Source organism: Gossypium hirsutum, chromosome A01, assembly GCF_007990345.1.
Source record: "Gossypium hirsutum isolate 1008001.06 chromosome A01, Gossypium_hirsutum_v2.1, whole genome shotgun sequence".
NCBI classification, from domain to species: Eukaryota; Viridiplantae; Streptophyta; class Magnoliopsida; order Malvales; family Malvaceae; genus Gossypium; species Gossypium hirsutum.
In genome coordinates, this window is record NC_053424.1 from 91,380,657 (window position 1) to 91,391,085 (window position 10,429).

General features: G+C 37.1%; 1 non-coding gene across 1 annotated transcript; it reads right to left on the reverse strand.

Annotated features, from left to right (window-relative positions):
• Positions 1-1,979: 1,979 nt before the first annotated feature.
• On the reverse strand, positions 1,980-2,086 carry LOC121206768 (small nucleolar RNA R71). The gene has a single exon (XR_005901941.1). It is a non-coding gene; the product is annotated as a small nucleolar RNA R71 (small nucleolar RNA).
• Between the last annotated feature and the right edge of the window lie 8,343 nt (positions 2,087-10,429).

Below are 10,429 nucleotides of genomic sequence, written 5' to 3' on the forward strand. Positions count from 1 at the left end.
TAGAATTTGTGAATTCGATGCTACTAATGATTTAATTTCATGTTTTACACTTAGGAGAGCATAAGAGAGCTAAGGAACGAGAAACGGGCCAAAAATGGAGAAAATGGGCCAAAGTACAAAATCAACATGGCCTGGACCTCCTCACACGGGCAGACCGCATGGCCGTGTCAATTTGGCAGGCTCGAGCACGGCCTAAAGTAATCGCACATGGGCGTGTCACACGAGCGTGTCCCTGCCAAGCCCAAGTTGAGTCCAATTCAAAAAAGGCTAATTTTGAGGGCTTTTAGGCATTCCAAAGCCTATAAATACACCCTAGAGAAGGAAGAAAAGGGAGGACGAAGTAGGAGGTAAGGAATTACTCCAAGAAAGCTAATTGATTCATCTCAGAAGCCGGATTCATCATTAAGACTGAAGATCTCTCCTCAATTCCCCTTCAAGAGTTTTGGGTTTTCTTTATGTTTTATATTCTTTATTGTTATGAGATGTTTTCTTATTTAGTTATGAACTAAATCCCCTAAATACCTAAGGGGAATGAAACCTAAGACGAATCTTGTTATTATTTTTTGAATTGTATGATAAATATTTGACTTGTTCTTAATTATGTGTTCTTAATTCTTGTTTTGATATCCTAGGATACCGATTCAAGATAAGCTCTTATTCAGAGGAAGAATAGACCCTTTTTAAGAGTACATTTGTCATAATTAAGCAGAGTTGATTGCGCACCTAGACATAGGGTGACAAGATTTTGCTGGATTAGGGTGAAACCTAATAAGGGGATCAATAGATCGAGTTAATGCAACCCTAAAGTGTTAATTAGAGAAAAGTCTCGGTTATTAAATCTAGGGATTAGACGTTATTAGTCTTGAATAGGGATAATAACATAACTTAGAGATCTCTACGGAATAAGTTAAATGAATAAATTGTCTGATTCGGAGCCAAAATAACAAGTACAGTCTAGGTGGATTTTTCCTTAGGTATTGTCTTCATTCAATCAATTTTTCCAAAAGCAATTCCCCAATTCCATTCTTTGTGCGTTCTTAGTTTAGATAATTAGTTAGTTAAAACAAAAAACCTCTTTATTCTTAGGCTAGATAATAAAAAGACAGTCATTAGTAGTACTTTTAGTTCATTTGGGTTCGACAATTCGATCTTCCTAAAACTATACCACTGTTCGATAGGTACACTTGCCTACATCGTGATAATAGTTAGTTCAAGAATGAGTAATTATAAATATTTAAAACCTATCACGAAATCACATGATCAAGTTTTTGGCGCCGTTGCCAGGGTCCTAAAATATTAGGAACACTCAATTTTTATTACTTTAGCCATTTATTTTTCGTGCACCTTAATTTATTATTTTTATTTATTAATTTACTATTTCCTTCTCTTAGCAGTTTTTTATAGTTTATGACTAGAAGAAATCCATCAGGACCATTACTTTTTGACGAAAAAATCGATCATACAGTTCGCAGAAATCAAAGAGAAATAAGGCGAATCTTAAGATATACAAAGAACTAGCAAGAAGATGATACTCAACCCCCAAGGAAGAGATGGCTGAAAACCAAGGCAATCAGCTACCTCCTGCAATTGCGGTTAATTAAAATCTTGCTCCACGCACTATGTATAATTATGCTAAACCTTCTTTATCAGGAACTGAATCGAGCATAGTTAGACCTGCTATAGCTGCAAATACTTTTGAATTAAAACCTAACACTATTCAAATGATACAGCATTTTGTTCGGTTTGATAGTTTGCAGGATGAGGATCCCAACGCTCATTTAGCCAACTTCTTAGAACTATGCGATACATTTAAAATTAATGGTGTCTCTGATGATGTCATTCTTCTTCAGTTATTCCCTTTTTCATTGAGGAACAAAGCTAAACAGTGGTTGAACTAATTACCACAAGGGTCAATTACTACTTGGGAACAAATGACCGAAAAAGTTTTACTAAAATATTTTTCGCCGGCTAAAACGGCTAAATTACGTAATGATATCTCTTCTTTTGTGCAGATTGATTTAGAAACACTCTACTATGCATGGGAGAGATACAAGGAACTTTTGAGAAGGTGACTTCACCATGGGTTACTACTTTGGCTACAAGTTCAAATATTCCATAATGGCCTGAATCCTTCGACTCAACAAATGGTTGACACAGCTGCTGGCAGAACCATCAATAATAAAACACCTGAAGACGCCTATGAGTTTATAGAGGAGATGTCACTAATAGCTATCAGTGGCAAGTCATGAGGACAAAGCCAACGAAAATAACCGGCATTTATAACGTCGATTCGGTCACCATGCTCTCTAATCAGGTAGAACTCTTAAATAAAAAGATTGATGGTTATCTTAGTTCTTCACAGGTTCACCCAGTAATGCAGTGCAAAGCAAGTGGGGGTGGAACAAGCCATTCGGAATACCAACCTTATGGCCACAACATGGATGACGAGTAATTAAACTACATGGGTAATAATCCTACCAATAGGAAAAGAAGCTGAACCTTGAAGAGATGCTCTCAAAGTTTATTTCGGTGTCAGAAACTTGTTTCCAGAACACTGAGACAGTACTTAAAAATCAACAAGCACCGATCCAAGGGCTCGAAACTCAAATAGGTCAGCTTTCCAAACTAATTTCTGAACGACCACAAGGTAGCTTGCCAAGTAATACTGAACCCAACCCAAGGGAACAACTCAACGCAATTAATATTCAAGATGAAGAAAGAGTTGTTGAGCCTGAACCAGAACTGAGGCAAGAAACTGTGGTAAGTAAAGTTCAAGGTGAGGTAGATAACAATAAAAAAAAGGGTGAATGTTGAATAAAACCTCGTGTGCCATACCCCAATGCGACAAGGAAAGACCGCTTAGATGAACAATTTGGTAAATTCCTTAAACTCTTAAAAAAATTACAAATGAACTTACCATTTATTGAAGCCCTATCGCAGATGCCGAACGCAATGAAATTTTTAAAGGAACTTTTAAAAAATAAGCAGAAGTTGGATGAGGCATCACACGTGGAGCTAAACGCAGTTTGCTCAACTATTCTCCAAAATAAACTACCGAACAAACTAAAAGATCCAGGGAGTTTTACAATTCCTTGCTTAATTAGTAGCTTAGGTGTTAATAATGCATTAGCTGATTTAGGGGCTAGTATTAACATCATGCCTCACAAAATGTTTAAGCAATTAGGTCTCGGGAAACTCAAACAAACTAGGATGAGCATTGAATTGGCAGATAAAACTATAAGGTTCCCTGGGGTATTATTGAAGATGTACTAGTTAAAATCGATAAATTATATTTCTCGTTGACTTTATTGTTCTAGATATAGAAGAGGATAGCAACACTCCTTTAATTCTGGGAAGGCCCTTTTTAGCAACTGCTAAAACGATTATTGATGTTGGCACAGGCGAACTCACACTTCATGTGGGAGACGAAACAATCACCCTTCAAGCTCGCAATCCTGGCAACACATCGGGAATTGAAGGTGATCGTTTAACCCATTCTCCTAGAACTGACAATATGGTACAACCTACTTTATAGGAAATGAGTTTGAAGGAAGTACACGAGTCATTCTCAAGCAATAGTAGTGGACCTGTTCATGAAGATCAAAGATTACAAATCGAGGAACTTGATGAATAGTGGACGCATAAACCAAGAACAGCTGACAAACCGAATCTACGATAGAACGAGCTCAATAGCTTTCCAAATCAACTTAAGATTGGAGATAGAGTCTTATTAGATGCCGCAAATCCCCACATTGTCGCTACTACACTGAATGAAGAAATCCCTTTTACAGTACTTAGTATCTTTCCATTTGGTATGGTCGAGGTAAGGCACACCAAGTTCGTCACTTTTAAGGTAAACAACACCCGTTTAAAACCTTATTTTGGTGAGATTGATGATAGGAATGAGGAGTATAAACTCCACAAACCACCATGATTATTCAACGGAGAGGTAAGTCAAGCTTAGACTATAAATAAACGCTTCTTGGGAGGCAACCCGAGCACTAACTGTATTAACATCTTTAAAAATATTTAGTCTTCAACTTCTAACTTACTAACAGAGCTCTCGAATACAGGTTTTCCACAAAGACACGGCCAAGCACACGGGCGTGCTTATGGACATGTGAAATTAGGGCAAGGATTTCCCCAAACATGGGCTACAATAAAATGCCACTACCTTTCGACATGGCCGTGGTCGAGCCTGCCAAAACAACACAGGCATGCGACATGCCCGTGTGGAAAACCCGTGGTTAAAACTAAGAAACTAATATGGGCGTACGACACGCTCGTGTCTAACACTCGTAGACGAACCTATTAGATTGACACGGGCGTTGGGATTTCCCACACGGGCGTGGGAGAAGCGAAAAATGCCAGACACAACTGTGCGACACGGCCGAGTGCACCCATACACCCAAGGAACACGGGCGTGTACTAAATGTCAGAGGCGCCCAAATTCAAAATTCGCAAATCAAACGGGCTGAAATTGGGGAACACAGGCATGTGCCCTGGCCGTGTGGCCCAAAATCTATAAATACCCTGCACTATTCACTTTCTTCCTAATTCAAAAACCCTAACCCTAGCCGCTGCAACTTCACACGGCCTCCCTGCCACGCCCGTACGCCACTTTCCACTTCATTTTTTACGCTCAATCTCTTTCCCTTAGCGTTTGTTTACTCCTTTCACTTCTATTTTACTTATCTCTAATGCTTATTATTAACATAATCTTCATATCTTTTGAACTACTTTCCATTTTTCTATTATTTAATTTGCATTCTTAGGTTATTTATCATACATTTCATGTTAAATCAAGTTATTAGGAACACCTCATACCCATGACATTACTATGCTTATTCTTATGCTATTACCATGCCAATGTCTGTCATTTAATTTGTATTCCTAGGTTAGTTATCATACATTCCGTGTTAAATTGAGATTAGGAAAACTTCATACCCATTACATTTCTATTTTCATTCTTATTATTATTATGGTTGAGCTTGCTTCATATTAGTAGTCTTGGTTGAATTAGTTAGTTCAAATTCATGCCTTTTACTTCTTAGAATCGTTTACCAATTATTATTATTCTTTATATTACAGGCTTTTAATGTCATCTTCACGAGGAAATAAAACTGACGTACCTGCCTCGAAGAAGAGGAAGGGAGTGTCATCTTCCACAGGTCCAACCACGAAAATTCGTCACCCTCTCCTGTAGTTCCCCCGAGGGCCCCAGGAAGAGCTTTTCCAAATACTTCGGGCTCGACCCTTAATTACGGCCCATTGTAGAACAAGTTCAGTTGGTTGATGCGATTCGGGCCCTCTTAACCACCGACCTTTGGGAGCTGTTCTTTGGGATCATCGAACCAACATACCTCAAGCTCACAATAGAACTATGCTCAACGTTCCATCTTCAGACAGTAATGACAAATTACGATGATCCCAGCACGATCTAGTTTCGCCTAGGCGGGTTGTCTGCCAGCTAAGCGTCCTAAAGTTTGGTGCTGCACTAGGCTTATATACGAAGGAGTTAAAGGAGAAAAATGAGCTACATACTCTCACTCGCCACATACATTTTTCTCCCTCAAAGTGCTGGCACACTTTGGCCCCTGGCGCAGCCTCCCACAATCCTACCCGCTCCAAGGCATCAGTTCTCCTATCATCCCTGAGGTACCTACACGCCATTTTAGCTCACACGATTACAAGGAGGCGAGAGAGCACTGGCGTCGTCAATACACAAGACGCCTACTTCTTATGGTGTATGTCGCACGGGTACGTCATCAACTTTTCCTACTTCATCCCCTCGCGATTCAGTACCAGACGGAGCGTCATAGGAAGGGGGTCATCTCCATTAGCCCCTATGTGACTCGATTGGCGCGACAATTCGGGCTTCTCAACACCGCGACTTAAGAATCATCCCTCACCCTCATCGGCCAGATGTATCTACAAGGCATCTCGAGCATGCTTAGCATGAGGATGATCGAGAGGCACCGAGGAACCTACCCTCCTCAATATCGTCTCGCCCAATCCACCGAGGAGGAGGCCTACGAGGACATTCCTGACTATGTCCCTCTGCAGCACGACGACCCACCAACTCAGCAACCACCACCCTCTCGTCTAGTTCATGCGGCGGCTTCATATGCTGAGCGCCTCACTCAATTCGAGGAGCAGTGTTTTCAACAATTTGACAACATTGATGGTACTCTACAACAGATTTGTCAGCACCTCCACATCTCATCGCCAGTCCCACCTCACGAACCATCTAGCGATGAAGATGTTTAAAAACATTTATTTTTTATTTTATGTTTTTAATTTTTATTAAAACTACTTTTTATTTTTATTAGATTTTAGAAATTTTATTTTTAATTATTAATTTCAGTTATTTCTTTTTGGGTAATTGTTCTTCCTAATATCCCCTAAAAAGTTCCTAATTTTATCACAGTTATATAGAGCTCTTAAGCTCATCATCACATAGGAACTAAAACTACACCGGGAAAGGTTCTCCATGACTGTCATGTCCTGCTCACCTACGACTATAGCTACCACTAGAGGTAATATCCTCTAGGCGTAGGACTTATGGCCTAATGAACCTCTACGACCGCCGGAGTATCCTCCTTTAGTCTCGAACTGATTACTCTCCAGAACTCCAATTCGAGGAATTCATCATACAGGAAGTTTCACTTCTCTCCCTATCTTATTTTTATACTTTAGTATCTATCTTTGTACATTGAGGGCAATGTACATCTTAAGTGTGGGGGGTATTTATTTATTATCAGAAATATCCCTGAATGACTGCCTTGTTCTCTTAAAAAGCTCTCATATCATATTTAGGATAAATTTTGATTGATTTATAATTTTGATTGATATATCTTGAATTAAAACATAGGCATTTATGCATTGACTGTTTAAACTTTAAGACATTAGAGAATCAAGCATGATAAGTTGATTTTTTAGAATTTAAATCTTAGGTTGTTTCCCCAAAGTTTAGGTATTACTTTGAGTTGGGATTCACAAGTTTTAAACATCAAAAAGCCATAATTTTTGTGAGATTTTTGAGCCTTTTGAGCATCTATTAATTCTTTCATGCTCACTTTTATTATTGCTTTGAGTGCGTCAGTAGTGAACTGTTATTCTAGAACTTGCTTGATTATTCATGTTGAGACCACATCATTTGATTTGATATGTCAAAATGATTAAGGCACTTAGGATTAACCCACTCATGCCATGAAAAGCCTACCTCCACAATTAACCCCTAGTGAACCCCCTTGAGCTTAACAAGCCATTTCTTGTATTACCCTTAATATAAAACTTTGCCCCATTATTGTTGAAATCCCTTAAATTAATTTAAGCCTATTTTTGTCGAGATTTGAATTGAAATAGTTGCTTAGCTATGTTTTATTCTACTATGTAATTTAATGTCTTCTTAAAAAAAATTGTATACATATTAGTAGTGACCTTCTGTCTGTAAGCTTCAGAAGTTAAATTCCTTAGTCTAAGAAGAAGCTCTATTGTACGCAAGTGATGATTCACTCTTTTTCTAGTTAGGTAACTTTTCAATTTAATCTCGATTCTAACCCTTTCTTTCAGCTTATGACTACACCCCCTAACCAAACCTTATTACAACCCTCTAAAGACCTTTTGATTGGTGTATCATCTTAAATTATAATGGTGGAGAATTGATTTTTATGCAAGCCTATGGTAATGACTTTTCATTATTGACTATTGAGTCCTTCATTTATTGTCCTTAAACACCTCAAGTGATTTGAGTGAATTTGTAGTGAGGATGTGAAACTCTGTGGTATTCTGAATCAAAGGTAATTACTTAAATGAGGAGAGACACCTATGTTTGCATGATTAAACACTCAACTTGGAATGTTTGAAACTTTTATGTTCCTTTAGTTGAATTCTCAATGTATGATTACTTATGGATTATTCTGAGATATTATCGATAGAAATTATAAGTTGAGAAGAATTTATTTTGATTATGAGTTGAGAATTTTGCTTGATGACAAGCAAATGCTTAAGTGTGGGGGTATTTGATAAACCATAATTTATACATATTTTTACACCATGTTTAATGCATTTTATGGATAATTTTCCATTAGAATTAGTGAATTCGATGCTCCTAATGCTTTAATTTTATGTTTTACACTTAGGAGAGCATAGGAGAGCTAAAGGAACGAGAAACAGACCAAAAACAGAAAAAAATAGGCCAAAGTATGAAATCAACACGGCTTGGACCTCCTCAACCGGGTAGACCACACGGCCGTTTCAATTTGGCAGGCTCGAGCACGGCCTGAAGTAATCGCACACGGGCGTGTCACACGGGTGTGTCCCTGCCGAGCCCAAGTCGAGTCCAATTCTGAAAAGGCTAATTTTGAGGGCTTTTAGGCATCCCAAAGCCTATAAATACACCCTAGTGAAGGAAGAAAAGGGAGGACGGAGTAGGGGGTAAGGAATTACTCCAAGAAAGTCGATTGATTCATCTCAGAAGCTGGATTCATCATCAAGACTAAAGATCTCTCCTCAATTCCCCTTCAGAAGTTTTGGGTTTTCTTTATGTTTTGCATTCTTTATTATTCTGAGATGTTTTCATATTTAGTTATGAGCTAAATCCCCTAAATACCTAAGGGGAATGAAACCTAAGAAGAATCTTGTTATTATTTTCTGAATTGTATGATAAATATTTGAATTATTCTTAATTATGTGTTCTTAATTCTTGTTTTGATATCCCAGGATACCGAATCAAGATAACCTCTTATTTAGAGGAGGAATAGACCCTGTTTAAGAGTAAATTTATCATAATTAAGCAGAGTTGATTATGGACCTAGACATAGGGTGACAAGATTTTGCTGGATTAGGGTGAAACCTAATAAGGGGATCCATATATCGAGTTAATGCAACCCTAGAGTGTTAATTAGAGAAAAGTCTCGGTTATTCAATCTAGGGATTAGACGTTATTAATCTTGAATAGGGATAATAACATAACTTACGGATCTCTACGAAACAAGGTAAATGAATAAATCGTCCGATTCGGAGCCAAAATAACAAGTACAGTCTAGATGGATTTTTCCTTAGGTATTGTCTTCATCCAATCTATTTTTCCAAAAGCAATTCCCCAATTCCATTCTCTGCGCATTCTTAGTTTAGATAATTAGTTAGTTAAAACTAAAAACCTCTTTATTCTTAGGCTAGATAATAAAATGACAGTCATTACTAGTACTTTTAGTTCCTTTGGGTTCGACAATCCGGTCTTGCTAAAACTATACTACTGTTTGATAGGTACACTTGCCTACATCGTGATAATAGTTAGTTCAAGAACGAGTAATTATAAATATTTAAAACCTATCACGAAATCACGCGATCAACTGATTAGATGATGTGATTATTAGCAAAGTAGATGCATGTTTTAGGAATAATTGATTGGCTATATAGGTACAGTGATGTTGGAAAATAATTATTAAGATTTATATAACCTTAGTATTTGATAAATAGGTGTTTTGGGTATGAATATATTTCAGCAAGTATGTTTAAGTTGGTGAATAGGACTTTGGAAAAAGATGCAAATTGTATAATGAAACAAATGTACATTTGAACTAATCATCAGATTGTTAATGTAGCATATATGATTAGTCTGAATATATATACATTGGTTTGATTAGTTTCAATAGTTATATGTGTAAAGGTATTATAATGAAATATTTAATATTATAACAAATACATAAAGGTTTGCTTAATGATGGTTAAACCCTTAACTTGCATTCAAAAAATATATATTTATGAAATTTCTTTCTATGAAATGGAAAAATGTTTGATTTATGTTATGTGGGTATTCGAATACCATTATAGAGATAAATATATAGGTTGAATTATGTATTTATAAAGTGTATAATATAAGACATTGAGATATGTTTATTAACTTGAGAATATGATGTATGTTTTATATGAAATCGACAGAACTTTAAGATATGAATAGTTTATGCAGTATTTTTTATATATATAGGAATATGATCTATGTTTTGCTTCATTGTTAAATGTGTTACTATGTCTGGTAATACCTCTTAACCTTAGTCCGGCAACAGATATGGGTTAGGGGTGTTACATACAATAAACATTGGCTATATTTTCAAATTGATTCGATAGCTGAGTTGTAAAATTATTAAACCCGTTAGTAGTAAAGCTTTTAAGCATTAAGGATATCAAGGATACATGAGATAAGAGTGAAGTGAGAGCGTCCACTTCATGTATTCATATGACTCCTCTTCTTGACACTGCTCGAATGGTTAGCCATTGCAAATTATTCGTAGAAATTCTCTTAATGATTTCGTAAGCTTCATTATAAGACTTAGAGAGGAGAGCACCACTAGCAGAAGCATCTATTACCATCCACGTATCAGCATTGAGACCCTTTTAAAATGACTCTAATTGGATGCAATGTGGG